Source organism: Lepus europaeus, chromosome 17 (assembly GCF_033115175.1).
Source record: "Lepus europaeus isolate LE1 chromosome 17, mLepTim1.pri, whole genome shotgun sequence".
In the NCBI taxonomy this organism is placed as follows: domain Eukaryota; kingdom Metazoa; phylum Chordata; class Mammalia; order Lagomorpha; family Leporidae; genus Lepus; species Lepus europaeus.
Genome location: NC_084843.1, coordinates 83,785,469 through 83,800,604, shown reverse-complemented (window position 1 = coordinate 83,800,604; position 15,136 = coordinate 83,785,469). Strand labels below are relative to the sequence as shown.

General features: G+C 43.5%; 1 long non-coding RNA gene across 7 annotated transcripts in view; it reads left to right on the top strand.

The window, feature by feature from the left end:
* Positions 1-3,014: 3,014 nt before the first annotated feature.
* LOC133776002 (uncharacterized) overlaps positions 3,015-15,136 on the top strand; it is a 42,431-nt gene continuing 30,309 nt past the window's right edge. For 3 of the 7 annotated variants that reach the window (XR_009868325.1, XR_009868324.1, XR_009868322.1), the window contains exons 1-6: positions 3,015-3,198; positions 3,616-3,719; positions 4,622-4,715; positions 6,995-7,059; positions 11,251-11,308; positions 14,834-14,919. This is a non-coding gene — a long non-coding RNA (uncharacterized LOC133776002). Of the gene's footprint in view, positions 3,199-3,615; positions 3,720-4,621; positions 4,716-6,994; positions 7,060-11,250; positions 11,309-12,841; positions 13,142-14,833; positions 14,920-15,136 lie in introns of all 7 variants that reach the window. The other 4 variants (XR_009868327.1, XR_009868323.1, XR_009868328.1 and 1 more) reach the window with 4 other exon arrangements.

The following is a 15,136-nucleotide window of genomic DNA, read 5'->3' as shown; positions in this document are numbered from 1 at the left end:
GATTTTTATTTTATTTGACAGGTAGAGTTACAGACAGTGAGAGAGAGAGAGAGACAGAGAGAAAGATCTTCCTTCCATTGGTTCATTCTCCAGATGGCCACAACGGCCGGATCTGTGTTGATATGAAGCCAGGACCCAGGTGCTTCTTCCTGGTCTCCCATGCGGGTGCAGGGCCCAAGCACTTAGGCCATCCTCCATTGTTCTCCCAGGCCACAGCAGAGAGCTGGACTGGAAGAGGAACAACCGGGACTAGAACCCAGAGCCCATATGGGGTGCCCGTGCCCCAGGCAGAGGATTAACTAAGTGAGCCATGGCGCCAGCCCCTCTAAGCCTTATTAATACAATTAATAAATTAGGAAATGTGATCAAGGAAAATAAAATAACAAATGACCAATTTCAGAAATAAAAACTGAATTATTTCTCATAGAATGTCTAGACCTTAAAAAGATACCAGGAAGGTTTTCTGAAATACCAGGTATAAGATTTTTGAAACAGACCAAAGTTCATGAATTTTTGAAGCCATATTAGCAAAACACACATGTAACACAAAATAGGAAATTTCTACATAAACTAAATAATTGAATCAACATCTAAAAAATCAAACCATCCAAATTTTCCATAAGCAGAATTTCAAGCCCAGAATTAGAAAACATCTGAAAACTTTTCAAGAAGGAAAAAACTCCCAAATTCCCCACATTTCCCCCAAGTGGAAATATCTTGAATTTTTTGTGAATTCAACATTGCATTGAAGGCACAGAAAAGGAAATGAAATAACAATGAATTTAAGGAAAATTTGGTGAAAAAGCTATAAATATTCTAGTTAAAATATTACATTAAACAATTTATCAAATAATATTTTAAAAACAAGCAAGATATACAAAAAATGCAGAGTTGGTTAACAATCCAAAATAAATGTCAATCATCAATGTGAGCAAAAAAATAAGAAAGCATTACACATTTAGATTAAATGTTTAAAAAGTGTTTAATAAGATTTAGCTGTCAAAAATAAGCAGCTGGGCCAGCGCTGTGACATAGTGGGTAAAGCCACTGCCTGCCAGATGGGTGCTGGTTCAAGTCCTGGCTGCTCCACTTCCAATCGGGCTCTCTGCTATGGCCTGGGAAAGCTTTGGAAGACAGCCCAAGTCTTCGGGCCCTTTCACCTGTGTGAGAGACCTGCTGGAAGCGCCTAGCTCCTGGCTTCGGATCTGTGTGGCTCAGGCCATTGTGACCAACTGGGGAGTAAACCAGTGGATGGAAGATCTCTCTCTCTCTCTCTCTCTCTCCTTCTGTGTGTAACTCTGACTTTCAAACAAATAAACAAAAAAAGAAGCTTTTAGAATAATTAATAATAGCAATTTCATTATTCCAATTAAGATTATCTACTACAGTGAAATTATTAAAGTAGCATAATGAACACAGAGGATTGTGGCAACAAAAATGACCTAAATGAAAGATCTCTGTGAGTGAGATCCCAGTGGAAAGAACGGGCCATCAAAGAAGGAGGTACCTTTCTCTGAAGGGAGGAGAGAACTTCCACTTTGATTATTGCCTTTTCTAAATAAGATCGGAGTTTGTGAACTCAAGAGGTTTCCATAGCCTTGGCAGCACATGACAAGAGCCTCGGATAATTATTGACGTCATAAATAAGAGTGTCAATTGTTAAATCAGCAACAGGAGTCTATGTGCACTTACTCCCCATGTAGGATCTCTGTCCTTAATGTATTGTTCTATGAGAATTAATGGTAAAACTAGCATTCAAACAGTACTTTATACTTTGTGATCTGTGTGGGTGCAATCTGTTGAAATCTTAGTATATACTAAGTTGATCTTCTGTATATAAATATAATTAAAAATGAATCTTAAGAATGGGATGGGAGAGGGAGTAGGTGATGGGATGGTTTGCGGGTGGGAGGGTGGTTATGGGGGTAAAAACCACTATAATCCAAAAGTTGTACTTTTGAAATTTATATTTATTAAATAAAAGTTTTCTTAAAAACAAAAAGAAAACACAGAGGATTGAAAGCTTTTTCCCTGGGAACAGACCTAGACAAGCTGCCTGTTCTATTTCTCTTCAACGTTGTGGTTGAGGTGTAGTCATAGAAATTAATAAAAAGGAAATGCTAGGTATAAGAATCAACTTGTAAGCAACAAAACTCAATACATGTAGATAGTAGTATTATGCACAGATAATCCAATATAATTCCATAACTGATAAAAAGTGATACAAAAATTAAGATTACTGGACAGAAGGTTAACTTATGCCATCAGTGGTTTGCTATGTAACCAGCAAGCAACAAATAGAGAAAATTTAAAGAAAGGGGTCAGCACTGTGGCATAGTGGGTAAAGCCATTGTGTGCAGCACCGCAATCTTCTATAGGTGCCAGTTCGACTTCCAGCTGCTTCACTCCTGATCTAGGTCCCTGCTGATGCACCTGGGAAAGCAGCAGAAGACGGCCTGAGTACTTGGGCCCCTGCACCCAGATGGGGCATCTGGTTGAAGCACCTGGCTCCGCCTTTGGCCTGGCCAAGCCCCTGATACTGTGGCCACTTAGGGAGTGACATCAGAAAATGAAAGCTCTCTCTCTCTGCCTCTACCTTCTCTTCTCTGTAACTTTCAAATAAATACATCAATCTTAAAGAAAATTTAAAGAGACTAGCAAACAAATCCCTGTAAGAGAAATCAAAGATAAAATAGTCCATGTGATAGCTTTAAGTACAATCAGATAAACAGCTTTACAAACCCTCACGTGAGCTAGCAACAAGAAGCCAAGCTTGGGCTCACAGGATCCAGCAGGGTCGCAGACAGCTGAGGGCGCCCAGAAGCTGAGGTCACCAGAGCTGGGACAGCGCCCCCTGCTGCCGGAGCACCCGGGCCGGAGAAGACGGCGGCTCCAGTCTGAGCCCCACCTCCCCTGTTACCAGGCCCCGCCCCAAGGAACCGCCCCAGCCTAGGGGATGCTGATTGGCTGCACCTTCTGTGACGTCGCGCGGGCCGGCTGCGGCCACGGTCCAATCAGGCACGTCAGGGCGACGCTGCGGAGCCCCGCGGGACCTTTCTTTGTGGCAGCGCTGGGAGGGGTCCCCGGTGCTGCTGCTGAGCGGGCGCAGGTGCCTCAGGGGCTGCGCTGTGTGAACTTCCTGCACCGCAGGAGCCGCCCGAGGACCCCAGAATGCCTCGGAAGCGAAGCGAGGAAATGGTGAGTGTGGGGCCCACCGGGTGGGAGCTGCGCTGGTGGCCAGGACCCGGGCTTCTGCCCGTGCGGGCTCAGCCCAGGGACCGCAGCCCCAGGTCTGCCCTGTTTGTGCAGTTAGGGCGGGACGGTCCTCAGGGGGACCGTGGACTGCACTGTGGGGAGGAGCTGTGGTCTGCGGGTCCTCCTGCCCCTCTCTCTGCCCAGGGTGCCCTGAGTGCCCTGAGTGTTCTAACTCCACGGGGAGTGGAGTCTCAGGTACACCGCCGGGTTCTCTCGGAGTAGCTCTTCCTGGGGCACTGCGTCCTTGTCCTGTTACCTGAGCACAGCGTCCCACGCCGGGTGAGCGGTAGAAGCGGTTTATTTGGCTCAAGGTTTTGGTCCGAGGTTGACCAGCGCCTGGCGGTGTCCTTTTGTTGGCAGAGGCCTGAGGTGGCTGGGGGACAAATACAGGGTGGGAGAGAGAGGCCAATTAAAGTGGATTTCATGGAAGACCCCCGGAGATCAGCCATTAACCCATTAATCACGTGAGTGGATTTATCCTAATCACCTCTTCTGAAGTCTGACCTGGACCCACTTTTTAATATCTCACAACTGGGATTAAATTTCCCCATGAGTTTCAGAGGGGATAAATCATTTCCAATCCAGAGCACTAAGTCTGGCAACAAACCCATAAATGTGCAGAGATCTCCCCAAGTAGCTGGATGCCAACTTCTACCCTGAAACTCACAGCACAAGAGCTGTTTTCTCTTGTGATGCAGTTCATTCATTCAGTATTTTTGTTGTTATTTTCCATGGAAAACCCAATAAAAATTTAAAGGATGGTTTTCTGTTTGTAAGTATTTAAAGCTGAGAATATCTACCTGTACTCCAGTATAAAAAGTAATTATGCCGAGGTGGGTGATTGGTGAAGAGGTTAAATTTTGGGGGATGTCCTCATTTCATATCCGAGAGTACCTGGGTATGAACTTTGTTCTTCTGATTCCATATTCTTGCCAGTACACCCTCTGGGAGGTAGTAGGTGATTGGTTTGAGTACTTGGATCCCTACAGCCTGCATGGAAGCCCATATTGAACCCCAAGATTTCTGGCCTCAGCCTGACCGATCTGTGGATGTAGCAGGCATTTAGGGAGTGAACTAGTGGGTGGACTGTATCTCTCCCCTCTTTCTCTGTCTTTAAGTGTTTTTAAAGAAGTTGATTATTTTGAGACAACTTTTAAAAAGCTGAGAGGCAGGTTTCCAAATGGCTTAAGAGTCCCAGCCATTTGAACCATTGCCTGCTGGATGATGTGTCCTCAGGGTGTCGTTAATGGGAAGCTGGAATTCAGTCAGGAGTGGAACTGGCACTCAAACCCAGGCATTCTGAGATATGGGTGTCCCCAGGAGAGTGTTAACCACTAGGCCAAATGCTCTGCCTCCTTTCTTTTAGAGGTGATAATATGTCCCAGTCCAGCAGCAGATATGGTTACCCAGAACTGAAAAGGAATGAATTGTATGTGTACTTTCGGTGGGTGAATTGGATGGTGAGTGAGCTATATTCATAATTCAGTTATACTATTTAAGAAAGTTATATGATTTCTGACAATTTTTAAGAGGACATATTGGATTATTTCAGAGTTTTGTGTAATGTTTTATATTGTAGTATTCCACATGAAATCTTTCTTTCCTTCTGTAGGCTACACTGCACATTTCTATAGAGATGTGGATATAAATATAACAAAGTGACAGTATGGTGTATCTTGTACATCTCAGTGATTGATTCGGGGCAACAGATTGTGAGGAAAGGTGATATTAACTTTATTTGAGTATCTTTTTAAGAATATATTTGTGAAATAAATTAATACCATATCAAACATGACCAGATAACACAGGTACATGACTAACTATTTTTAGTAGTGGCAATCAGAAAAGACTGACCTCAGCTCTCTTAATCTGTTGGATTCTGAGTTAGTCAACCTCACTCTCTGATGATAACTCCCTTTATCTTAACAACAGGAGCTATTCATTCTGCATTCAGTTAAAAGCAACTATTAGAAACCTTGACACTGACTGCTCCAAATTGTGAAGTCCAATCACACATGGAGGATGTAGCTGGGAGACAGAGAAAATGACTGCTTACAGACAGCAAACTTGCAGTGAATATGGTCTTACTATTTTTTCTACTTTCAGGAATCCTCTCAAAATCCATACTTTCTTTTTTTAAATTTTTATTTATTTTTTATTTATTTGACAGGTAGAGTTATAGACAGCGAGAGAGAGAGACAGAGAGACAGAGAGAAAGGTCTTCCTTCTGTTGGTTCACTCCCCAAATGGCTGCCACGGGTGGCGCTGTGCCGATCCGAAGCCAGGATCGAGGAACTTCTTCCTGGTCTCCCATGTGGGTGCAGGGCCCCAAGCACTTGGGCTATCCTCCACTGCCCTCCTGGGCCATAGCAGAGAGTTAGACTGGAAGAGGAGCAACTGGGACTAGAACCCGGCACCCATATAGGATGCTGGTGCTGCAGGCAGAGGATTAACCAAGTGAGCCATGGTGCTGGCCCCCAAAATCCATACCTTCAATCCTAGTGTTAGCAGCTCCTGCTGGCAGAAGTATGTGACTACCTATTTAGGAGGAACCATTCCTAGGAAAGGACATGAAGACCAAATACTCTTTGGTGCAGTCTAGTTCTTTGACCCCTGGACGTTTATTTTCTATATCAAGGAGTATAACTTTGAAACCTACGTATTCATGGCACAGTTGCTTCTCTTGTCCAAGATGGAGGTACCTAGGCTTAGAAGTTTGAGACTGAGCTTCCTTAATTTGCAGAATAAAGTCACTGCAGGGCAAGGGCAGAATCAGGGAAGACAGGAATTTGAACAAAGCAAATCTTATCTTAGGTTTAGAGAAAACCATGGATAGTTTGTGAGCTAAGAGATAGCACATCTCACTTCCATTCAAGTACACAACAGGAACCATGCCTATCCCCATTTGGAGAGGAGCTGCTATAGCAGTGGGAGCTCCGTGAAGCCCTTACTTATTGAGCTACTTGCCTAGTTGGTGGTGGAAAGCAGCAAATGGCAGGGATAGATGAGATCCCGCTCTCAATAGAATAAGGGGAGAGGGGGAATTTGTGACACAGATGGACAGAGGGATTTCAGGAGTTCCTAGGCAACTAGTTACCAGGCATTGATATTTTTGTATTTATGCAATTAATTTGGGATGCACCCACCTTAGGGCCCACTATTTTATTCCAGTGTATGCACTAGAAGAGTTTTCCCAACTCTGGAATATGATTCATGGATGCCTCACAAGTTACATTAGTAGATGACAGCAAGCCTCTTTTTAAAGGCTAGACATGAGTTGCCATAGTAATATCAGTTTCTTGTTCAAGTATCTTAGAATAGTCATTGCAGTTTTCCCCATGCTTTATGGAAGATCTGCAATAAATACATATGTGTTCTATAAACACAGTACAATTGTCAGAACTGAAAAGTAAGTGTAATGACAGTGATCATCCATGTCCACATTTCTGTGTTCCTAACACATTCCTTTCAAATATGAGTTTGTTAAGCCATAATTTAGAAATTGGAATTCTATAGAGGCCAATTCTGATGCATCACATCTGGTCTCAAGGTAGCAGGGCTGAGGCCCAGGACATAGACACATCATTTTCTTGTTTCTTTGTGAAGGGGTGCAGAGGCCTAGGGGAAATGAAGTCGCTCCCTTCCATGACAGCACCAGCAGAGATCCATGGGAAGGGATTTTTCAGGTCTTTCTCAGTGTGGGTCATGTTGCTCACTCCCGTCCTCTTCTTCCCTGAAGTTCTAGGCCCTGCAACTGTCCTGATGCTGATTTAAAGACACTGAATGTATTCTGTGTCCCTGAAGGTAAGTGCCAGAGGGAAAGATGGGGCCCACAGACCACAGGGATCCTGGGGGAGTGGAACGTTTGTTCTCTTGTTGGGAGCAGAAGCATCCGTGGTTCTTGAGTGGGTGAGGCCTGATAGGGAGTTGCTTGCCACAGCTCTGGGCCTGTGGGGAACAGCACAGTCATTAGAACCTAAGGTCTGAGGGTGAGGAAGCCCACCATGGGCTGAGCTTTGAGTGAATACTCTGCTGGAGGTGGGTGCTTTGCTAGAGCACCTGTGTCCTTCCATCATGCAGAAGCTGATGTCACATATTCCACAATGATGTGGTCAATCCAAGATGGCAGTGGGGCAAGGAGCACCTGCAGATTGTATGAGCCGGGAGGTGTTTGGAGTGAGTCTAGTTCCAGCTCAGCCACGAGAGGATCCTGTTACTGACCTCTGTGGCATTGGTTTATCCATCTGTAACCTGAAGGCATTCCCAGTACCAGTGACATATTCCTAATTTCCCAGAGAAATCACTGTCAGCCCATGTACAGGCTGTTTACAACAGTGTAGCTGTGTTTGTGGGGTTTGTTGTGTCTCCTCAGCAAGTGGAACTTCCTGCCCCATGCTGCACTGTGTATCCTGCCAAGTATGTTGTTTAAATTGTTTGAGTGTATAGACACTTACACAAATTCTAGTTTCCAAGAATACTGGAACTCTGAGGGAAATTAAGAGTACTGAAGGATGATCCTATTCTCTTTCTTATTTTTAAAAAATAGTTATTTGGGCCGGCGCCGTGGCTCAACAGGCTAATCCTCCGCCTTGTGGCGCCGGCACACCGGGTTCTAGTCCCGGTGGGGCTCCGGATTCTGTCCTGGTTGCTCCTCTTCGAGGCCAGCTCTCTGCTGTGGCCAGGGAGTGCAGTGGAGGATGGCCCAAGTGCTTGGGCCCTGCACCCCATGGGAGACCAGGATAAGCCCCTGGCTCCTGCCATCAGATCAGCGTGGTGCACCGGCCATGGCGGCCATTGGAGGGTGAACGAACGGCAAAGGAAGACCTTTCTCTCTGTCTCTCTCTCTCTCACTGTCCACTCTGCCTGTCAAAAAAAAAAAAGTTATTTGTTTATTTGAAAGGCAGAGTTTACAGAGAGAGAGAGAGAGAGAGAGAATTTTTCTATCCATTAGTTCATTCCCTAAATGGCTGTAATGGCTGGAGCTAGGCCCATCTGAAGCCAGGAGCCAGGAGCTTTTTTCGGGTCTCCCCTCTGGGTGCAGGAACTCAAGCACTTGGGCCATCTTCTGCTGCATTCCCAGCCACATTAGCAAGGAGGTGATCAGAAGTGGAGCAGCCAGATCTTGAACCAGTACTCATATGGGATGCTGGTGCTACAGGCAACAGCTTTACCTGCTATGCCACAATGCTGGCATCAATCCTAGTTAGAACACAGTAGTTTGCTGTGAGGAAGAGTGGATTCCATGAATAGGAATCCATGTGAAAGAATAACCCTTTGGCTCATACCTTCTGCATGATGCTTTCATAGTGGAACAAATGAATCCCTTTTAAAGGTCAAGATCATAGTATTGTATGGCTGAGGCAACTGTTGATCCTGCTGCTCAGAGAGATGGAGATTTGATTGATTTTTTTTTAAAGATTTATTTATTTATTTGAAAGGCAGAGTTAGAGGCAGAGACAGAGAGAGACAGAGAGGTCTTCCATCTGCTGGTTCACTCCCTAGATGGCTGCAATGGCTGGAGCTCTGCCGATCCAAAGCCAGGAGCTTCTTCCAGGTCTCCCACATGGGTGAAGGGGCCTAAGGACTTGGGCCATCTTCTACTGCTTTCCCAGGCCATAGCAGAGAGTTGGATCAGAAGTGGAGCAGCCAGGACTCGAACTGGGGTCCTTATGGGGTGCCAACACTGCAGGTGGTGGCTTTCCCCACTACACCACAGTGCCAGCCTGGAGTGATGTTATTTTATCTCATGGATAAGCTACTAAAGACTGGGTGATATTGGAAACTTCGTATGATCTATGAGAAGCAAAGCCTTAGAAAATATTACTCATTGGTCTGAAAGGTGTGGCCTTCAGTGGAAGGGGAACCCATCCTTTCCGGGAGTGTATCTACATTACTCCCTAATCCACTCCCATTCCTTCATTCTACCCCCATTATTTCCAGAATTGGAGCTCTCTGAAACCTAGTTTGTCACAGTTGGTACCCAGAGAGGTGATGATGCTCTCTCTATCCTGAGAGTTCTTCCTGGCAGTACAAAAAGGGTTACAAGGACCTGTTTGCCTGAAGAGAGATGAAACAAAGTAGATTTTAGGAGATATGTGAGTTGACCAGCGTCACATGATTTGTGGATGTCAGGCACACTGGCTTTTTTTTTTTTTTTTTTTTTTAGATTCATTGCTTTATTTGGCAGTCAGAGTTGCAAAGAATCAGAGAGGTCTTCCCTTCACCGGTTCCCTCCCCAGATGGCCACAATGGCTGAATCTTGGTCAGGCTGAAACCAGGAGCCAGGAGCTTCTTCCAGGTCTCCCATGTGGGTATTAGGGGCCCAAGTATCGGGCTATATTCCATTGTTTTTCATAGGCCATTAGCAGGGAGCTCATTCAGAAGTGGAGCAACCCAGACATGAACCAACACTCATAGAAGGATGCTGGTGGCAGCTTTACTCAGTGTGCCACAACGCCAATCCAAAGCACACTTGACTTTGAGTAGTGCTGTCTTTCTTGCCACAATTCAAAACTCACAGTTAGTTTTGAGATGTATTTTAGGAACCACAATCTAAAACAAGCACTATTTTAGGGGACTTTGCCTTGACCAGGACTATCATTTCTCTCTCATACTCTAGATGGATCGTGTGAGCCCAAAATTTTGTAATGTTAATTATCAATTGTTGATAATCATGAAGTTTATAGAAAGTTAGTATTAGCCTTTTTTCAAACATTTAAAATGGGAATCACTTCTTACTAATTGTTTTGATAAATACAAATGAAATGTCATACAATGCAAAATACATGTAAAAATTGAAGAATTGTCTTATGATCTCCAGTTACTATGTGGTCAGTGACCTTGCTGACATCCATCAGATTGCCATATATCATGCTCATAAATGTTGTGTGTGATTGAAGATCTGATAATTGTATTGGGCATGTAATTCAGCTTTTTCTCTCCTACCAACCAATACATATCAGCATTTGGTATGTAACAAAAAAGCAAAAAACGTGCAGGGCTAAAATCAGGCACTTTATTTGTAATCCTGATTCAGCATTTTAAGATGGGTCAGCTAGTCATTTCCTGAGTGGATGTTTTCTGGGATCACAGATGAGGGTGTAGTCAGCTGGGGCCTGTCCTGAAGCTGGTGCCTTGCTAATGGCATCACTCATTTGTCTAGTGATTGGCACTGGCCTTTGGCTAGGCCCTGTGTCTCCAACAGGCAAGTACCAAGCATCTTCACAAAATAATTGTGTCCAATAAGGGAAACCCCAGTTGGCAAATTCTGGTTAACATTTTGCATCATATTTCCTGTTTTGCTATGTGCTAATGTAAGGAAAATAACAAAATCAATAGTCACTGTGGGGAAGGAATACACAAAGGCTTGAATACAAAAAGGCATTCTATTTAGATCAATTACTTGAAAAGTATATTAACGTAAGTATATATTATCTCTAATTTCCTATATCATTGTTGGGCAAAAAAAAAATCAGGTTGTAAGAGTCAAACTTTCTATGGAATATTAGATATGTAAAAGCAAGAGAAGTTCTGGGGGAAATACAAATGTAGAATCCTTTGTGGAACACCTATATTGATAGAAAAATATCTAATTCTACTCAGTATTTTCTGTAGTATAAATTTTAGCCACACCATGGTGTTTCTTTCCAACTTATACTACAATTTATTTGAATCTTCCAAATTATTACACTTCTTTGCAACAGTATTAATCTTACAAAATCAATAGCAAATAAATCTTTTCATTAACCTTTGGTAACTTGTAGTTTAATCTTTACCAATTAATAGAATTGTGAGTGCTCTTTCAGGGAGCGTTTTCTTCCCCTTCTCATTTAAAAGGATGTAATTCCCCTTGGGAATCTGATTGTTTTTGTTTTTTTATCTAATGTTTTTATTATTCTCAATTTGATTGTATTATGATCTTGCTTTGCACAGTAGGATCTCAAAGCAACCTCAACCACTTCACTCAGAACTTGCTCCATTCACCTTCTCTTCCAGGTACTATTACAGAGACCTCTACGTGTTTCTAAGACAAGAGAAAACGAATGTGTCTCCAGTAAGTTGATTCCTTAATTATTCCTCAGCTTGTTTCAGCCCTGTATTTTAGGAAATTTATGAAGTTTTATTAATTTTTTTTAAAGATTTTATTTATTTATTTGATTTATTTATTTGAAAGGCAGAGTTACAGAGAAAGAGGGAGATAGAGAGAAAGGGAAATTTTCTACCTGGTTCACTTCCTAAATTAGGCCACAATGACTGGTGTTGGGCCAGGCTGGAGCCAGGAACCTGGCACTCCACCCAGGCTTTTCACGTGGGTGACAGGGGTCCACATATTTAGGCCATCTCTGCTGATTTTCCAGGTACATTAGCAGGAAGCTGGATTAGAAGTGGAGTAGCCAGGGTGTGACCCTGTGCCTATATGGGATACTGTCATCACAGGCAGCAGATTAGTCTGTGTGACACCACAATGCCAGCCCCAAGGGGGTTTATTACTTAAAATAAAAACACAATAATAGATATAATTCAGCATCAGAGAATATACATAAACAAGGTAAAGTTGCATGCTTACAAGACATTAGAGCTGTCCAATTTGAATACAAATTGATTTCTATTCTTTCTGATACCACACGAAAAAGACATATGTTATATGATTCAAATTAAAACTTAGATGAAAATAAGCTAAATTCTTGTAGAACATGAAGTCTGAAATGGAACCCTTATCAGTCATATTTATGATAGTACAGATACTTGCTTTTTACTTGTCTCATCTGATTTCTACCTCTTTTTTCTTTATCACCTTACTTTTGCCTCATCAAATATTTTTTAATTATTTAAATTTTTAAAATTTATTTCAAAGACAGAGAGTGCTTCCATCTACTAATTTACTCTCCAAATGCATGAAATAGCTGGAACTGGGCTAGGCTGAAGTAAAGTGCTAGGAATTCAATTTAGGTCTTCCACATGGGTGTCTGGAACTCAATTACTTGAACCATCATTACTGCATAGAATTTACCCATCCTGTAATCTGGAGTCAGAAGGCAGAACCAGATATCAAGCCCAGGACTCCCGTGTAGTGTGAAGGCATTTGAACTGATCTCTTAGCCCAAGTCCTTCAAATAGGCAATTAAGGTCAACTGAAGACTATGGGTGGATCCTAATCCAGACCAAGTTGTGACTTTGTAAGATACATGAGAGAAGAGAGCACACAGGAAAGAACAGATGAGGTCACAGTGAGAATTTGGCCACCTTCAAACCAAAGAGAAAGGCATCAGTAGGAAAGTAGAAACCAACCCTGGAGGCAGCTTGTTCTTTGAACTTCATCCTCCAGAACTATGAAAAAGTGATGTTCTGTTGCTTACGCCACCAGTCTATAGTACTGCATTGTGGCAGTGCTACCAAACACATACACTGCTTTGTTTCATTAACTTTCTGATTATGTATGAATTTGCTATTAATTACTCCAAAGATTTAAACTTTGAGGAACTTATCACAATATTCTCATAATTATACTGTACTACTTCATATACAATATAGGAACTGTTATTAGATAATCTCCTTTTTAAAAAAAATTTATTTATTTATTTGAAAGGCAAAGTTCCAGAGAGGCAGAGGCAGAAAGAGAGAGAAAGGTCCTCCATCCCTCAGTTCACTCCTGAGATGGCCGCAACAGCTAAAGCTGCGCTAATCCGAAGATAGGAGCCAAGAGCTTCTTCCAGGCTTGCCACACAGGTGCAGGTGCCCGAGGAGTTGGGCCACCTTCTACTGCTTTCCCAGGCCACAGCAGAGAGCTGGCTCAGCAGTGGAGCAGCTGGGACTTGAACTGATGCCCATGTGAGATGCCAAAACTGCAGGCAGCGGCTTTACCTCCTATTCCACAGTGCCAGCCCCTGTAAGTTCTATTTTTGACACCTGTACATTTTACTACTTTTGGTTTTTCTTCAAATAATCATACCTCTTTTGACAAAATTAAGTAAACAGGCATATAGCTTTCTATTTTTACCACACAATTTTTTTATTATTATTTTTATTTGAAAGGCAGAGTTGGGCCGGCGCCGTGGCTTAACAGGCTAATCCTCCGCCTTGCAGCGCCAGCACACCGGGTTCTAGTCCCGGTTGGGGCGCCGGATTCTATCCCGGTTGCCCCTCTTCCAGGCCAGCTCTCTGCTATGGCCCGGGAGTGCAGTGGAGGATGGCCCAAGTCCTTGGGCCCTGCATCTGCATGGGAGACCAGGAGAGGCACCTGGCTCCTGGCTTCGGATTGGTGAGATGCGCCAGCCGCGGCAGCCATTGGAGGGTGAACCAACGACAAAAAGGAAGACCTTTCTCTCTGTCTCTCTCTCTCACTATCCACTCTGCCTGTCAAAAAAAAGAAAAAAAAAAAAGAAAGAAAAAAGAAAGGCAGAGTTACAGAGATAGGGAGGAAGAGGTAACAACAACAGGGGCTGGGCTTGGCAAGGCCAAAGCCAGGAGCCTAGAATTTCATCCAGGTCTTCCACATGGGTGGTAGTGGCCCAGGTACTCAGGACATCTTCTGTTGCTTTTCCCAGGTGCATTAGCACAGACCTGGATCAGATGTAGAGCAACCAGGACTTGAACCCATGCTCATAGGGGATGCTGGCATTTTCCGGGGTGGTTTATGCTGGTGCAACACAATGCTTGCTCAACCCCCACATGCTTACCATTTTTAGTGATCTTGATTCTTTCCTGTAAATCCATATTAGAACCTTGCACTTTTTCCTTTCAGCCTGGAGAACTTCCCTTAGCAGCTTTTGAAAGCCTTCTTCATTTTCCTTCTCTCTTTCACAAATGTTAGAAAATATTAGGGCCTGTGAGGCACAGTAGGTTTAACCATCAACTGCAATGCTGGCATTTCATATCAGAGTGCTGGCTTAAGTGCTGGTCTACATCTGGCTCCTCCTCTTCCCATCCATCTCCCTGCTGACACACTTGGAAGCAGCAGATGACTGCCCACATGCTTGGGCCCCTGTCATCCATGCTTGGAAGACCTAGGTGGAGTTTTAGGCTCCTGGTTTGCCTACATCAGCCCTGGCCATTGTGGCCATTTTGGGAGTGAACCAATTGATGAAAGATCTCTCTCTATCACTCTGCCTTTTAAAATGAATAATTAACTCATTTTTTAAATTATTAGCAAAGGGCTGGTGCTGTGGCATAGCAGGTAAAGCCACTGCCTGTGGTGCCAGCACCCCAAATGCGTGCTGGTTCTAGTCCCGACTCCTCCACTTCTGATCCAGCTCTCTGCTGTGGCCTGGGAAAGCAGTAGAAGATGACCCAAGTCCTTGGGCCCCTGCATGTGGGAGACATGGAAGAAGCTCCTGACTCCTGGCTTCAGATTGGCTCAGCTCCGGCCATTAGAGCCATATGGGGAGTGAGCCAGTGGATGGAAGACCTTTCTCTCTGTCTCTCCCTCTCTGTCTATAACCCTACCTCTCCAATGAACAAATAGCACTTTAAAAAATTAGAAAATATATATTGATCTGTTTTATCTATTTTATGCTGATATAAAAATGTTATAAAATGGTTAGAATATAAAGAAAAAAATTTTAAAAATAATCTCTTGCAGTCTGAAGGCTGGGAAGTTCAAGGCCAAGAATCCCCATCTGGAGAGGGCCATGTCCTGCATCCTAACATGACAGAAGTCATTACACGGTGAGAGAGTAAGAGATAAATCTCATAGCCTCAGGCCCTTTTAAAACTGGTGAAATTATTGTCTTGGAGATTAAGTTTCCAACACATGCTCTTGGGAGGCGCATCAAAGCCAGACCATATTTCAAATTCTATTGTGTGTGTGTGTGTGTTTTAAAGATTTATTTATTGTATTTGAAAACCACAGTTGGAGAGAGAGAGAGAGAGAGAGAGAGAGAGA